At 47.4% G+C, this 14,967-nt stretch overlaps 1 protein-coding gene across 2 annotated transcripts in view; it reads right to left on the bottom strand.

Moving 5' to 3' along the window:
- CDK18 (cyclin dependent kinase 18) overlaps positions 1-14,967 on the bottom strand; it is a 180,606-nt gene that overhangs the window by 70,227 nt on the left and 95,412 nt on the right. Inside the window, exon 1 of one of the 2 annotated variants that reach the window (XM_075064852.1) lies at positions 11,142-11,220. The exons of the other annotated variant lie outside the window; for it this stretch is intronic. The gene's annotated coding sequence lies outside the window, so the exon portion shown is untranslated. Of the gene's footprint in view, positions 1-11,141; positions 11,221-14,967 lie in introns of those variants that run through there. 2 annotated transcript variants of the gene reach the window in all.

A 14,967-nucleotide genomic window follows, 5' to 3' on the forward strand; every position in this document is an offset into this window, starting at 1 on the left:
AGGGGGAACCAAACACCTGACCAGAGGACCAGAGACCTGGATTTTTTTTAAAAAGTCTGGGAGGGAACTGGAAACTCGGGGTCTTTTTGGTTTCCTTGGCTGTGAGTAAACAAGCTTTTCTTCTAACTCCATCTTCTTTCAAAAATTCTACTATCAAGTGTGAGTATAAAGGAAACAAAGTAATAGGCTGTTATGTACTTTGGTTTGTAATTACATGTGTGTTGATTCTGCTGGACTGGTTTAATTTGGCTATCTTTTAAATCAGACTGTTATTCCTATTTTCTTATAAGCCATATCCCTGTATTGAGTTTCTTAATGCAGAGTTTTAGTTATATGTAAGTTCTTTCTTTTTTATATAAAGTTTTCTTTTTAAAACTTGTGGGAGTTTCTTTTCCTAGTGAGGCAAAGGGGAGAGGAATTTCTGTGCCCGGAGCTCTGTCTACCTCTGTGTGACAGGCTAGGGGGAGGGGAGCCCATGCTCTGTGGTTTACTTTCCTATTGTCCCAGGGCGGGAACAAGCTACGGGGAAAAAGTTATAGGGGAAAGAGGGAGAATCAACTCTGTTCTCTTGTGTTTGAGGTTTTTCTCTAGTTACTGCTACGAGACAAAGGGAGGGGTGAATCTCTTTGTGTGAGCTTAACTAGGTTGAATGCATAGCCTCAGGGGGAAGTAGATTATCCTCGCTGGGTTGTATTCAAGGAGCATAGTAAGGCATCGCTCCGGCTAACCCAAGGAAAGGGGGGGAAGCTGGGGGATGAGATAGGGAGACCCAGGGGGCTCTGGGTCTTGTGGGGTCCCCCAGGGATAAGTTGGGGCGACTTGAGGGCTGATAGGAGCCAGAATCCTATCTGGTGGCAGCGAGATAAGATCCAAGCTGGTACAAGCTTGGGGGGAATCATAGTAAGCACCCAGATTTTGGACGCTGAAGTCCAGATTTGGGATAGACGTTTACCACACTCTAGGTGCCACTAGGTGCTACTGTTACACAAATAATACCAAAAATAGACTAGAATAGATCCATTGCTGTTGTAACTGGGTGTCGTTCCAATGGAGAGTCCAGCTGACTCCAGTGGAACTACACCAGTTTGCACCATCTGAGAACTGGGCCCAGACCCCTTATTTAACAATAGCAGATAAGTGGAGATATGTTCCTTCTCATTGTGGGATTTGGAGGGTTCTGTAATTATCGGAAAGGCCACGTAAGCAACCATTTGATGCTGGGGCTAGACAAAAGATTCTGTCTGTGCTAAGGGTAGGGCAGATTCCTAAGAGGTCAGGAACAGGAATCAGCCATTTATGCAATTACCACATAATGATTCTGAGATATGAGTTGGTTGCTTCTAGGGGATTTCTGTAGCAAAAAAAGCATTAATGTCTCAGGGTGGGTGGAAACTTCCCTAGAAAACACTTTGCTCCTTTTCCTTTGTATGTGAATTTACCCTTTCAGCTTGAGGGGCGAAGGACATTATGCAGGGAAAGGTTACTGTGCCTAGCCAGCCGATCCCTTTAATAATAGCCCTTCTACAGCGCCTTTTGCTTGAGAATCTCCAACTTTTCTACTGACATGGATAAAGCTTTAGTCCCACGGTGAGAGAGAGAAGTATTATCCCAATACCCTTCACTGCCTTTCCTATTCAGTTTGTAAAAGTACTGGCTTTTACCAGTAGGTGGTTACACTGCATTGGTGGGAAGAGATTCCTACCACTATATTTTTAAATAAAGCACTTTGGGCCAGATTTTGTCTAAAGTATTCAGGCGTCTAAAGATGCAGCTAGGTTCAGAAAGGCTATAACTTCCACTGAAATCTGTGGAAGTTAGGTACCTAAATACCTTTGAAAATCTGGCCCCTTTGAAAGCTGTCTGGATGAAGATCAGCAGCAGTGGCCATTAATCAAATGATACTTTCCAACATATACCCAGCCACTGAGCAATCCAGGACACATTACATGGTACAAAGGCGGGGTTCAGGCTGACGTTTCAGGTGGAAATACACCAATGTATCTTGGAATGGCTCATTTTAATGCTGCTGTGATTGTTAATGGTGTGTCAGAGAGCTGAGAGCTTTGGAGAGATGTCTTTTTCAATTATTATTTAATTCACAATAAATAACACAAGTAAACAGGGATTTTGGAATTTTTCCCCGTTTTGCAGGAATCACGTATTTAAATTTGTTTTGAGGCTTCAGAGTTTAAGATCAGCCCAGAAATTCAATTCTTTTGGATTCAAAAATTCAATTTAAAAAATAACCCAATAATTGCAGCTCTCAGGTCTGCTGGGGAAAGAGACCAAATTCCTCTCTCTCTCTCCACTCCCTCCTGCCCCCAACACACATACTTTACTCCAACTCCAAAACTAGAAGGATTTGATAGGAGTTTCCAGTTGTTTGTTTCAGGCTCCACAGAGATATTAGCAGCACACAAGAGCTGTGATAGGAAATTCAGGCCCTGAGACTGTGGAAGGGACATTATCAGGGTTTGATTGTGTGACGGGTCCCATCAATACATCTGAACAGAAGACAAGAGCTGAGAAGTGGGGGATCACACCCCTTCATCCCTCCTCCCCATTCAGGAGCACAAACTTCCCGTGGCAGCTCCAGTAATTCCCAAAGTAACTCATAGAAAACAACATATTATGATACTTTAAAGCTAACTATTAATACAATTTAGCAGCATGGGAAAAAAGGAGAGCCAGACCCACGCAGCAATCTACAAACCATGGTCTGTGGATCACAGTTTGAGAACAACTGCCCTAAAACATTTGAAGCAGCTGTACCCTCAAGATTTTTTTTTTTCTTCCAAAAGAAGGGCCTGGAAATCAGGTAAGGCTAAGGGCTGGTCTACACTGCCGCTTAACTCGATGTAACTTATGTCACTCAGAGGTGTGAAAATGAGCCGATGTAGCATGGTAGTGCCCTAAGCTACCTCCCTGAGAATGCTAAACTCACAGAACCCAAGGGCTTGAGAGAGACAGATCATCCAATGCTCGGGATGAACGTTGCCTTCAATAATAAACATAGCATGGCAGACACTGAAAAATAATTTAAAAAAATCTCACCCTATTCTTGCCCCAGGGGAGATGAAAAAGAGATAGAGAGAACCACGCATGTCTGATGCCAGTTATGTCACTTAATGCACCTCTGGATGATGCTTAGAGACCACAGTGATGTGCACGGTATAAATACTAGAAGAGAATAGAACAGAACATGACCTGGGTATTTCTTCCCAGACGCCCAATCTTGCAGAATAAATTCATTTTCTCCCACATGTTCTGTGCACTGAAAATGCACTCTTGACCCTCAGCCAATTTAAACATGTTTCAGTAGAAAGCCAGGCTCTGAATATTCAATGTAGTGGCTGGAGGAACATTTACCAGGCAGGAGAGAATCTATAATGGGAGTTTATTTGACTGTGAACATCTCCAAGTCTGATCTTAACCCTTCCAGAGATAATTTCCCCTTGGACCACTCCACTCATGTTATGCCCTAGAACACCACCAAAAAACACGGAGCAATGTGTTCCTCTGGCATCAGCTGGGTGCCTAGTCTCCATACGACAAAGGGGGTATTTAAAATCTTATGCTCCAATCTTATGCTCCAATATGTCTGTTAGTCTATAAGGTGCCACAGGACTCTTTGCTGCTTTTACAGATCCAGACTAATACAGCTACCCCTCTGATACTCTCCAGCCAAAGACATCCTGACCAGACACATGCTGCATGAACTGAATCTTCACTCCAAGAGATTCAGAGCCAGATTTTCGAAAGTATTCAAGCACCTAAGTCCCACTGAACTCAGTAGGAGTTAGGTACCTAAATTCCTTGACAAACCTGGCCCTAATTCCCTTAGTCTCCTAAAAAAAATCCCATCACTGAGCAATGGAAAGAATCCCCGCCTCTCCCATGAGCCCAGCACCCCACTGCTGTCATTAGTTATAGGAGGATGTTGCTGCTGGTAACAGCATCATCTATTTCCCAAGGGAGCCCACTGCCCTGCAGCTAAAAAAACAGCTGGATTAAAGTGACACTAACAGCCACCTGCTTTGTTTTTCCAGGTTAATTTCATTAATTGATTTGACTCTCACCCCAGCTTGCTCTTCTAAAAGCAGGAAAATAATAAACTGACAGGTGTCACATTGGAAGCTGGGAGCCAGGATGCCTGGGTTCCATGTCCAGCTCTGTCAATGACTCATTTTGAAACAGGAGTAGGTCACCTGTTTTTAGCTGCTCTATGCCTTGGTTTACCCATCTGTGAAACAGGGATAATAATACATAGCTCAAGGGTGTTGTGAGAGTTAATGTTTGGAAGGTGCTCACTAATTATTACTAATTAAGTATCTCCATTAGCAAGGCCATTCTTTACATGGCTCATGCACAATCTCTGCCCTCACCCTCCACACATTTTTTAAATTAACACCACTTCATCCTGTTTACTTCTCTCTTTGTGCATCAACAGCAGTGATACTCCTGCTCTGGCAATCCTGTGTGTTCCCGAAATGCTGGGCAGAGGTGGCCAGCAGTCCGTGCTGACAACAGTACATCAAAAAGTAGTCATTTTTAAAAATATTGTTATTAATATGACATTGTCTATATGCCCCAACCAAGATCAAGGCCCCATTATGCAAGGCACTGCAAACGCATTCAGTGAGTGATTGTCCCTGCTTCAAAGAGCTTACAAAAAAATTAGGCAAGACAGTCAAAGAGGAAGAAGACGTGCAGAGTGGTGAAGTGACAGGCCCAAGGTCTCTTGGCTGGTCAGTGGCAGAACCTAGACTAGAGTCCAGATCTCCTGTCTCCCAGTTCACTGCACTATCTGTTACCCCATGCTGATCCTCATTTCCTAGGATCAGAGCGGTGATTTTTCTCATCCAACTAGCTGCTTCCACAAAATGAAAGTCTGAACCACAAGGCATTTCCCCAATAGCAGAGCTGGAAAGGCAGGGCAGATTCAGGACCCCAATTATTTGATTGCAGCTGTAATGCTACTATTAAACAGTCTCTGGCAAAACCACTGCTCCTTAAGCCACTTCAGTTGTGCTGTGATAACACGACACTTGCTGTTGGCATTCAGAGCATGATTGCTATATTGATCCTTCCTCTCTATCAGCCACAACCCCCACTATCTAATCCAACCAATCTAATGGCTCTAGTCTAACAGATTTTTCTATAGCACCTCTCCCCTGATGCCTAGAGTACAGCATGTGCCCTCCCCCACACCTGCCTTACAACTCATTTTCTGTCACTCCACATATTGGCTTCTTTACACCAACATTTAGGGGGCCAATCTACACTTAAAATGCTGCAGCTTCAGTTAATCCACCTCCATGAAAGCTGGTAGCTATGTCGACGGGAGAAGCCTGTCTACACCAGGGGTAAGGTCAGTATAGCTGTATAGCTCAGAAGCGTGGATTTTTCACACCCCTGAGCGTTGTAGTTATACTGATGTAAGTTGATAGCATAGACTTGGCCTTAGCTTACTGCAAGCTGGAGTGAGAATCTACCCTTCACTAGCGTACTGCACACTGACTGTCCATGTGGATCCTGCTGAGGGGTTTGTTAACAGGCTTTGCTCTAGTCCCCTTTGAAACAGGATTAGATTAAAAACCATCAAGGAACTTTGAATGTGTGTCATCAGGGTCCGCACAGACAGTTAGTGCATGGCAGGCGAATGCAAGTTCAATTCCCACCCCTTGCTGCCAGCTAATTGTTCAAGAGAGACACCTTTGCTCATCTGAAAGCAGGCGACCCATGCCTCAGACCCAAACACCTCCCTACCTCAGCCCAGATGGCTCAGGAAGCCGTATAAATAGCCCATGCAAGATGCACAATTATGAAGAAGGCAGGTGGCAAAGATACGTACAAACCGCTGCAGAGCTGTTTTATTTTTTTCCTAATTATCACTCCCCGTATTAGATGTTACAAATAAAACATTCGCTGTCCCCTGGATGTGCCGGAGGTTGGGAAATGGGTATTCAGAAGCGATGCACAAACATATCATTCAGAGCAGCAGGTAAAGACAGTCATGTGACAGTTTCAAAAGAGAGTAGTCAGTGTCTCTCTTGCCTGGACTCCTTAGGGCAGTGGCTATCAAACTTTTGTACTGGTGACCCCTCTCACATAGCAGGCCTCTGAGTGTGATCCCCCCCATTTTAAATTAAAAACACTTTTTTATATATTTAACACCATTATAAATGCTGGAGACAAAGCATGATTTGAGGTGGAGGCTGACAGCTTGTGTTGTGACCCCCCTCCATGTAATAACCTCACGACCCCCTGAGGGGTCTGGACCCCCAGTTTGAGAACCCCTGCCTTAGGGCTATCCTATCGCCTACCACCACATTGTCCCTCTAAGCAGTGGCGAGCTAAGTGTTTTAAAACTCCAAAGGGACTCGTGATTTGGGCTGTCTCAACTACTGGTGAGATACTTTAAAGGGGCTTGATCTTCAGGAAGCGCTGAGCACCCACACTCTGAAAACCAGCCCCTAATAGTGTCTCTCACTATTCTAGGTCCTCATAGGTCCCCATTTCCATAGCATCTGGACATCCCACTGTCCTTTAAACATATTTATCCTCACAACACCCCTGGGAGGTAGGGAAGTGCCACCATTTCCTCTGTACAGAAAGGAACCGCAACAGAAAGGCTCAGTGATGTACTTAAGATAACACAGGAAGACTGCGGTGGAGCAGGGACTTGAACCCAAGTCCTAGGCTACTGCCTGACCCACTGGACCATCCTTCCTCTCTAGGAATCATGCAGCCAAAAGTACTAGCCCCGGGTTAGAAGATATGGACCATTATGCACGGTGCCCATAGGCCAAAACTTTCAAGAGAGCTCAGCTGCCTCATAGACACATATCCAAGGGGCCAGGTTTGCAGGAGAATTCAGCACATTGGGTGTGTGTTGAGTGCTGGGTTCTTTTGAAAACCTGGACACAGAAGTGTCCCAATGGCTGCGGCTGGGTGCTGAGCACTTCTGAAAATCTGGCTCTTGCTTCGGTGCCTGAGAGGGAGCTGAGTTCTTTAGACAATCTGGCCCTGATTGTGGTTGCTGAGCACTCGCATATCTGCGTCTGAGCTGGTCTCTAAAAACAGCTAGAAAATGCAGAAGATAACAGAATACTGATCTCAAATTGTGACCAGAACATAGACAAGCCCGGGCTGCACAATGGAAGGAGAGCGAGAAGAAAAGCAAGAGACAGCAGAGACCACAGCAGCAAGGAGGCATCAGTGTAGATTTGCCTTACAGTCTAAAGCTTGGTCACTTTTCACAGCTGTCTGAAAGTAATTTTCCCTCCAGCTTCTGTTCCAGCAAGGGTGACAGGCCAGTGGTGTGGGCGAGGGTTGTGAGTGGCTAAGCAACTGGGTAGCAGAGAAGCAACTTTGGCTGCAGGGGAAATACTACCTTAAAAGGAACCTTGATTGGAAATGAAAGAGCGTGACCAGGATGCTGTATTTGGTAAGAGATTGTCTCTGCAGAGCTAACTGCCTGCAAGATTGCAATCTGGGCCTTTGCACCTACAGCAACCAACAGGTGGTGTTTTGTTTTCTGTTTCTTTTCCAGCAGCAGTGAGTTAGTCAGGAAGGGATAAGAAGAGAAATTCAACAGGCAGATCCCCGCCAGGATGCCATTTGCTGAAAGGAGCCAAGTGACCTCTAAAATAAGATGCCTATTAAACATTAGAGATGCTTGACTGCTAATCAAGGCAATGTCAGTTTGCAGGGTTTGGGCTGACTTTTGGCACGGGGTGGAGCTGATGCACCAATAACTCAGAGAAAAATTCATTTCAGACCCCTCTGAGAGTTCTGGGTGGCCTGGAGGGCTTAGCCCAGGGCTGGGAGTCAGGTGCCCAGGGTTCTTGCTCTACCATCAATTCCACTTCGCTTCCATATCTCAGGTTCCCCATCTGTGAAATGGCAACCTTCCTCAAAGGGAGGTTGTGAGGATGCTATTGTACATACAGCACCAAGGAAGCTCAAATGTTTATTTGGCCACTTCGAGATTTTCTCAGACAACCTGCCCAAAGTTTCAGGTGTGTAATGAAGCCAGGAGTGTGTTCTAGGGTTTGTAATGAATGATTCATCTGTCTCCTGAAGGTGAAAGTGGGGACCAATGGACTCAGAAACATGCTGCAGTCTGAAAACTTTAATGCAAACATGATGTCTGTGAAGTGATTGCAGTCCACCCAGTGTCACATGTGCACATAAACCTATAACTTTTGTTTTCAGCAGGTGGCCAGGGCTCTGCTTGTGACACAGAAAGTGGAAGGATTGTCTGGGATTCAGGGGCTTAGTTCTCAGCTCTGCCACAGGCTCCCTGAGTGATCTTGGGCAAGTCACCTCATCTCTGTTGCTCCATCTGTAAAATAGGGCTAATAATCCTCCTCTTGTCTATTTGGACTGTAAACAACTTCAGGCAAGGACGCTCTCTCACTATGGGTATGTGCCTGACACAATATGGACCCATCTAAGAGGGATTCTAACCATTACCATCATAAATACATCTGGAATACATTAGCCAAATTTAAAACAGCCAACTCAGAGGCTAGGGTGCATGGCTACTGCACTTCTGTCACCCATAATGTATGAACACGACACACAATAACTACGCACTCCATCCTGCAAAACCTGTTGTTAGCATCCATTCAAGGGACCTAAAAGGGTGGCCAATTAGTGAAAGTGGCCTTCACAAAAAAAACAACACTGAAAATAATACTCTGTGCTTCCAAAGCACCTTCCATGCCAGCATCTCAATGCTCAGTGCAGACTCGAATGAGCAAACCTCACGGAGCAATGCAAGGTCACATTTCACTGATGGAGACACTGAGGCACAGATGTTAAGTGAGTGGCCCAAGGTCCCAGGGCGATAGGGTGACCAGACAGCAAAAGTGAAAAATCAGGACAGGCGGTGGGGGGTAATAGGAGCCTATATAAGAAAATGACCCAAAAATCGGGACTGTCCCTATGAAATCGAGACATCTGATCACCCTACAGGGGAAATCTGTGGCAGAGCCAAGAATACACTCCAGCTCGTTTGACTCCTCTTTAGTCACAAGACCTTCCTTTCTTTTCTAATGATGGTGCTTCCAGCCTTCGCTGAGGAGATTATTCCACTGTCTAACTGATTTCACCCTAAAGAAATTTCCCAGATATGGTGCCTACATTCTCCTATGCCCAAGTCAATCCTGTTACTCTCTGATCCTTTCCATATGCTGGCCCACCCCACACCAGCCGCCGTGGGGCTGGCTGTACTGTCTGAAAGGCTGTATGTGAAGCAATACATCTAGAGATCCATCAAGTTCCCTCCTCATCTGTCACCAGGCTGTGAGGTTGGAGATGGGGAGCCAGGAGTGGCAACATGGCACTCCTGGATGTGTAGGCTAACATAGGCCTACAGCTGCTTGCGCATCTCACACAGAAGACAAACCCGAGTTAGTCAGTGGAAGCATGTCTGTGAAATCTCTAAATCCCTCCATCAAGGGGCAGCAGCCTCTGGAAAATACTTCCCCCTTACTGGCCAGGTGAGCTGGCACCACACCTCTCACACACACTGGCAAAACCCTCCAGCACGCAGACAGGACCAGTGCCAAAGAGGCCTTCACTGTGTCAGCTGGCAGTGTGACCTATCAGGAGAGTGGATGGATCTGATAGCTAGTCATGCAGCAGGGAGGTGGTATTGCCTAGTGGACAGAGCCCCAGCTTAGGGGTCAGGAGAGCTTGGATCAGTTCCCAGCTCTGCCACTTACTTGTTGCAAGCCCTTGGGCATATCACTTCTTATGTGCTTCACTTTCCTGTACTCAGGGAATGATGCTACTTACCCAGCTTGTAAACATGCTTACAGAGCTAAGAGGGAAAAGTGCCAGTTATGATTAATGAGTCTAAATATCTGGTTTTTGCAGCGAGTAACTGTTTTCAAGTTAAATCAGTTTTTTTTGGTGGTCTCTCAGGAGCATTTTCACAGCTACCCAAGGATGGAAAGCAGCCCCATTTCACATTTATCACACATTCAGTCTGTAGTTTGTTTTTCTGCTCTGCCCAAACCATGTTGCCACTGAAAACGCCCAGCAGTCTAACTGAACCAGAACCACTGGTTACCCTGTAGCCAGGGCTCCATACATATGCACCACTCCTCAACTTTAGCAAAGCCCACTGCCATTCCATTAACCCTCTGCCTGCTGCCTGTGCAGAGTGCGGTCCCCACCCCCTCACGGACACAAAACAATGCTGGAGCCTCAGGCTGGAGACTGATGTTTCTTCCCTTTCAGAGTTAATGCCACCATTGTGCCAATCCGTCGGCACCGCTCATTCTGGTTTGTTTGCATACAGAGACGGGCCAGTTGGTTAAAGCATCATTGGTATCAATTCTAGTCCTGGCACGGCACGGATTTGGGTTCCAGGCATTAATCACCTGGTCTAGGTAACTTCTCCCCACCAGCGATGAGGGCGGCGATGATGAGGGAGCTGAAGGAAGCAACACTTAGGGAGCAACTTCCCCACATATCTGGAAATGTGGCAGAGGTACAGCAAGATGCAAAAGACACCGGCAGCCACAAAAAGTGCAGCATGAGGGGAACGCACAGATCCAGGGAGAATGTCCTCAGCCTGAGCACGTGAACAGATGTCACACTGAGACTTCAGTGTCATCTCCTCCTAATAACAGCCTGGCAAAGTTTCATACTGGAGGCAACAGATTTTCCCCTCCTCTCCCAGCCGGCCGGCTTCCTTCAAAGGCAGTCCAGTATCGTGCCCTGCTAGCAAACTCCTCTGGGTTTTGCAGAGAGGCGTGATGGAGGCGAGGGGGAACAAGGCTTCCTAAATGCCCCACACCAAAACCAAAACACACACAGGAATCTCTTCTGCCAAGGAGGAGACCAGAATATCCTACTGCTACATTTGGCATAAAGCTGATCTGCCTGTTTCTGATCTCTCACTCCCAGCCCCCAACTACCCTCATGCCCTCTCCCACAAAGTACAGCATGCCACCCAGAGATCAATAAGCCCCACCAAGGAAGCTGTGCTGGGAAGCCAGAGGGATATAAAAGGGGAACTGCTCCTTTAAAAGCAAATCCCACTCTGCCGTACCTTTGCTCTGTTTACATTGCAACGTTTGGTGAAATGTAACCGCACAAGGAGAAGAGCCAGTACTTACACGCTGGAGAAAGAAGAGACTGTTTCTTTCTTTCAAATCAAGTCCACTTTTGCTTCCCCAAGTCTCTCCCGTCTCCGATCTCTCTCCTACAGCAGGCAGGCTGGTCTGCCTGGCACACTTCACTCCCAGAAAAGGTAAGAAAAGAGTCTTCCCGCAGCAACCTGAGGCTGGGGCTGCAAGAGTCACTGAGCAAAGGGCGGGGAGAGAGAGAGAGAGAGAGAGAAATCCTCCCAGTATGGCTGGAGTATTTCATGTGTGACACTGGCTCCTCCCCAGAGCTGACATCCCTGCCGGGCAACTGCCAATCCTGGGGGTGTAGCAAGCCCTGCTTGGCTTGGGCTCAGATGTCTTTTCACCAGCTGTCCCAGGCTTACAAGGATGGGTGGGTGCACAGTGTACTTCTGGATGGCAGCAGCCACTTGCTCCTGCTCATTCGGAAAACAAACCTGGCCTCTGATCCCCCTTCCCACCCACCAAAACCCACGGTATGTCTTCACTGCAAAGTTTATTCAGGCTCTTACTAGGGGGCTGTCCACACACAAAACCCTCTCCCCTGGGGTGGGGGTGCTTTCAACCCAGGCTAGCTGGACAGGCTCGGGGTGTAGGCTAGAGCCTAGGAGCCATTTCCAGTGGACTAGTAATTCACCCATTCGGCAGTGTGGACACTGGCAAAGAGCCTAACAAGCCTTGCAGCAGCATCAGGGCTGCATCTCCCTGTTGGGCACCGTCAGCCGTCATTCCAAGCAGCAAAATCCAGCCACGGATTCCCCATCCATCCGTGCCCCAAGGCATATTGATCTGAAGTCTGATTCAGCTCATGGCAGACAGGGCAGCTGGCTGGGAAGTTTGGTTTTAGAACCGTCCCTGCCCCATGGAACAGATTCCCCAGCTGGTGGAAACGAGTGTGGCTCAATTGACTTCAATGGAATGATGCTGATTTATACCAGCTGAGGATCTGGGCCGCTGGTGCCAAAGTTCAGAGTTCCAGTCACTCAGGGGGACAGAGAGTCCGCTGCAAAATTCTGTCCAGAACCTGACTGTGAGCCCTGCTCCGACCTCCGAGTTTGGGTTGTGCTCCTCTTTCCCTCAGCAGGGCCCCCTGCAGAATTCTTCCAACATAGTGGGGAAAACCCAGCAAGCGCAGCTGGCTTTATGCTGCCTCCCACAGGAGTTCCTGGCAGAGGCAGGAACATTTCTTTGAGGGAGGGAAATATGCCAGCACTCTGGCTATTCCCAGATACCCTAGGGGGCACAAACCAGGGAAGCCCTGGAGGTTGCTCTAAGCTGCAGATGATGCAGGAGATGAACTGGTCCCTAGCAGCCTCCACATAAAGCCAGTATTGCCCACTCTCACTTCCCTAGATCCCAGCACCAAGCTCATGTGGGATGAATCTGACTCCCAGCATGAAAACACCAACGATCAACCAACCTGTGGCATGAAAACATAAGGCTGGGGAATTGGTTACCCAAATCTTTTAGATTTCTACTTATCAGCCTAATGCGTTTCCATTGGATTCTGTGTTTGTAGCATGATCATCTTTGCCAGGAACTATTTGCTGTATTATATTTAGCCAAACATATTCAGCTTTCCAAAAACAGACACCCATGGAAATAAATCAGGCTTCCAGAAAGTATCAACATCATCTGTCTGTGACTAATTAATTTCTCACATAACTTGCAATATCATTCCCATCCCCTCTCCAACACTGGCTGTCACTAGAATTTCAGTAACAAATGCAATGTTAGGTTAAAATGTCAGCGTCATCCAAGAGGATTTGGGGGAGACGGGAAGGTTGGAATAAGACGGAGACGCTAATAACACACCTCTGTTTGGCAGGGAATGGCGCCCCTTAGAAAGAGGGCATGGTGAACAAGAGGCCAGAAGTCATCCTGGGAGACTGTCCTGTCTGTTTTCATACAGAATTACAAGGCTGTCTGTTTTCTGTTGGAGGACTCCTTGGAGAACTGGAGAAATGATGACATCACAACAATGTGAAAGCTGAGCAACTGAGAGAGGAAGGGATTTTTAATCAGGCTGTTTTGTTAGCTCATCTTAATACCTTTATAACGCTAACACCCAACCAAGACCTTGGGAGGGATGTGACCTTAGCAGAGGTGAAAGTAAGCCGGTATGGTCTGGTACGGCATACCGGCAAGAGCCAGTACGCCGTGTAGGACCGTACCGGCTTCTGCGGCGGGGATTTAACCCAGAGCTCTTTAAATCCCGCCCGTGGCTCCGGCAGCCGGACTGGAGCTGGGATATAAAGGGCTCAGGGCTCCTCGCAGCGGCAGGAGCTCCGGGCCCTTTAAATCCTGGTCCCAGCCCGGAAAAGCATGAGGTTCCCCATGGCAGCCAGTGCCCTGGGCCCTGTGGGTCTCCCAGCCACCTCTTCAGCTGGGACCCCCTGGTTGATTTAAGGCCCTGGGGCTCCCAGCCACAGCAGGTGCCCCAGGGCCTTTAAATCTTGAGAGGCCCCGTCTCTTCCGCTTGAGGCCACGCCTCTTCTGGATGAGGCCGTGCCCCCCTCAGGACTCCAGCAGTATTGGTAAGTCCTGTAACTTACTTTCACCCCTGGACCTTTGTGAAAGATTCAGCATCTTTACCACTATAACTGAGAAACTTCCTAGCCCAACTCTCTAGTCTTCTAGAGGGCCCTCCAGCTAAAACAAGAAGTTAAGACCTTGTTGCACCTCCCAGGCAGACAGACAGGCCAAGAGTTGACCGGGCTTTGGAGGCTGAATTCCGCTCTCATCTTTAGAAGCTGTCCTTCCAGTTCATGTCTGAGGTACGTTAGGCAGGTGGGGTGTATAGATAAGCTAGCTGGTGAAAACTGATGGCTTGTGGTTAAGACAGCAAACTAGAACACGACTGATCTCGGTTCAAACCCAGCTCTGCCACAGACTCCCTGTGTGACCTTGGGAGAAGTCCCTTAGTCTCTCTGTGCCTCAGTTCCCCATCTGCCAAATGGGGATTATAATCCTTCCTTTGTTTGTCTTGTCTATTTAAAATGGTAAACACTTTGGACAGGGACGATCTCTTAACAAGTTTACATGCAATGCCTTGCACGATGGGGTGATTTCAATAGAACGGCAATTCTTGCTGCTCACATGACACCAAATGGAACTTCAGTCTCCAGTGCTGCCAGTCTGGCACCTTAAAGTCAAGTAGAATCCCAGGCAAAACATATCCAATTAGGGACAGTAAGCCCAGAACCGAAGACAGAAAGAGAACTCACTGGCGGAACCAGTTTCAGAAGCAGCACTGGACTTGCATGCAACAGCTAGGACTTTTACAAGCAATTAGTGAGCCGGGATGTAAGGTCCATGTCTGTGTCACACCAGCTGCCTGTGGGCCCATAATATTCCCCATAAAAATAAATCACACTAATCACCATGCCAACGGAGAGCTCTAATCCTGATGGGAATGACATGGAGTGGAGAAGCCAAGAATTCTGCTGGCGCAGCCAGAAGACGGGAAGATTTCCTAGTGCTAGCTGTTCAGAGACAGCTTGGGAGACAAACCACCTCAGATAAATACGGCAGCAGCGTGGAAGAGGTTGGGAGCATTACACTGAATGTTAGATGTTCATTAGGATGCAAGCCAGCAATACAGTACCCCTAGCAGGAAGGCATTGGGCTCCATATTGTAACCCAGGGTTCATTCCCAACAATATCCTAAAGCAAAGTGTCCCCAATATCCTAAAGCAACAGTCTGTGGAGGACAGCAGGGCCTGATGGTCATTGGCCTTGAGTCAGGCACATGTCAGCAGAAGCCTCTGCAACATGGAGTGGCACATTTAGGCTTAGAAGGATTTAGAACACGTGA

Source organism: Chelonoidis abingdonii, chromosome 4, assembly GCF_003597395.2.
Source record: "Chelonoidis abingdonii isolate Lonesome George chromosome 4, CheloAbing_2.0, whole genome shotgun sequence".
NCBI classification, from domain to species: Eukaryota; Metazoa; Chordata; order Testudines; family Testudinidae; genus Chelonoidis; species Chelonoidis abingdonii.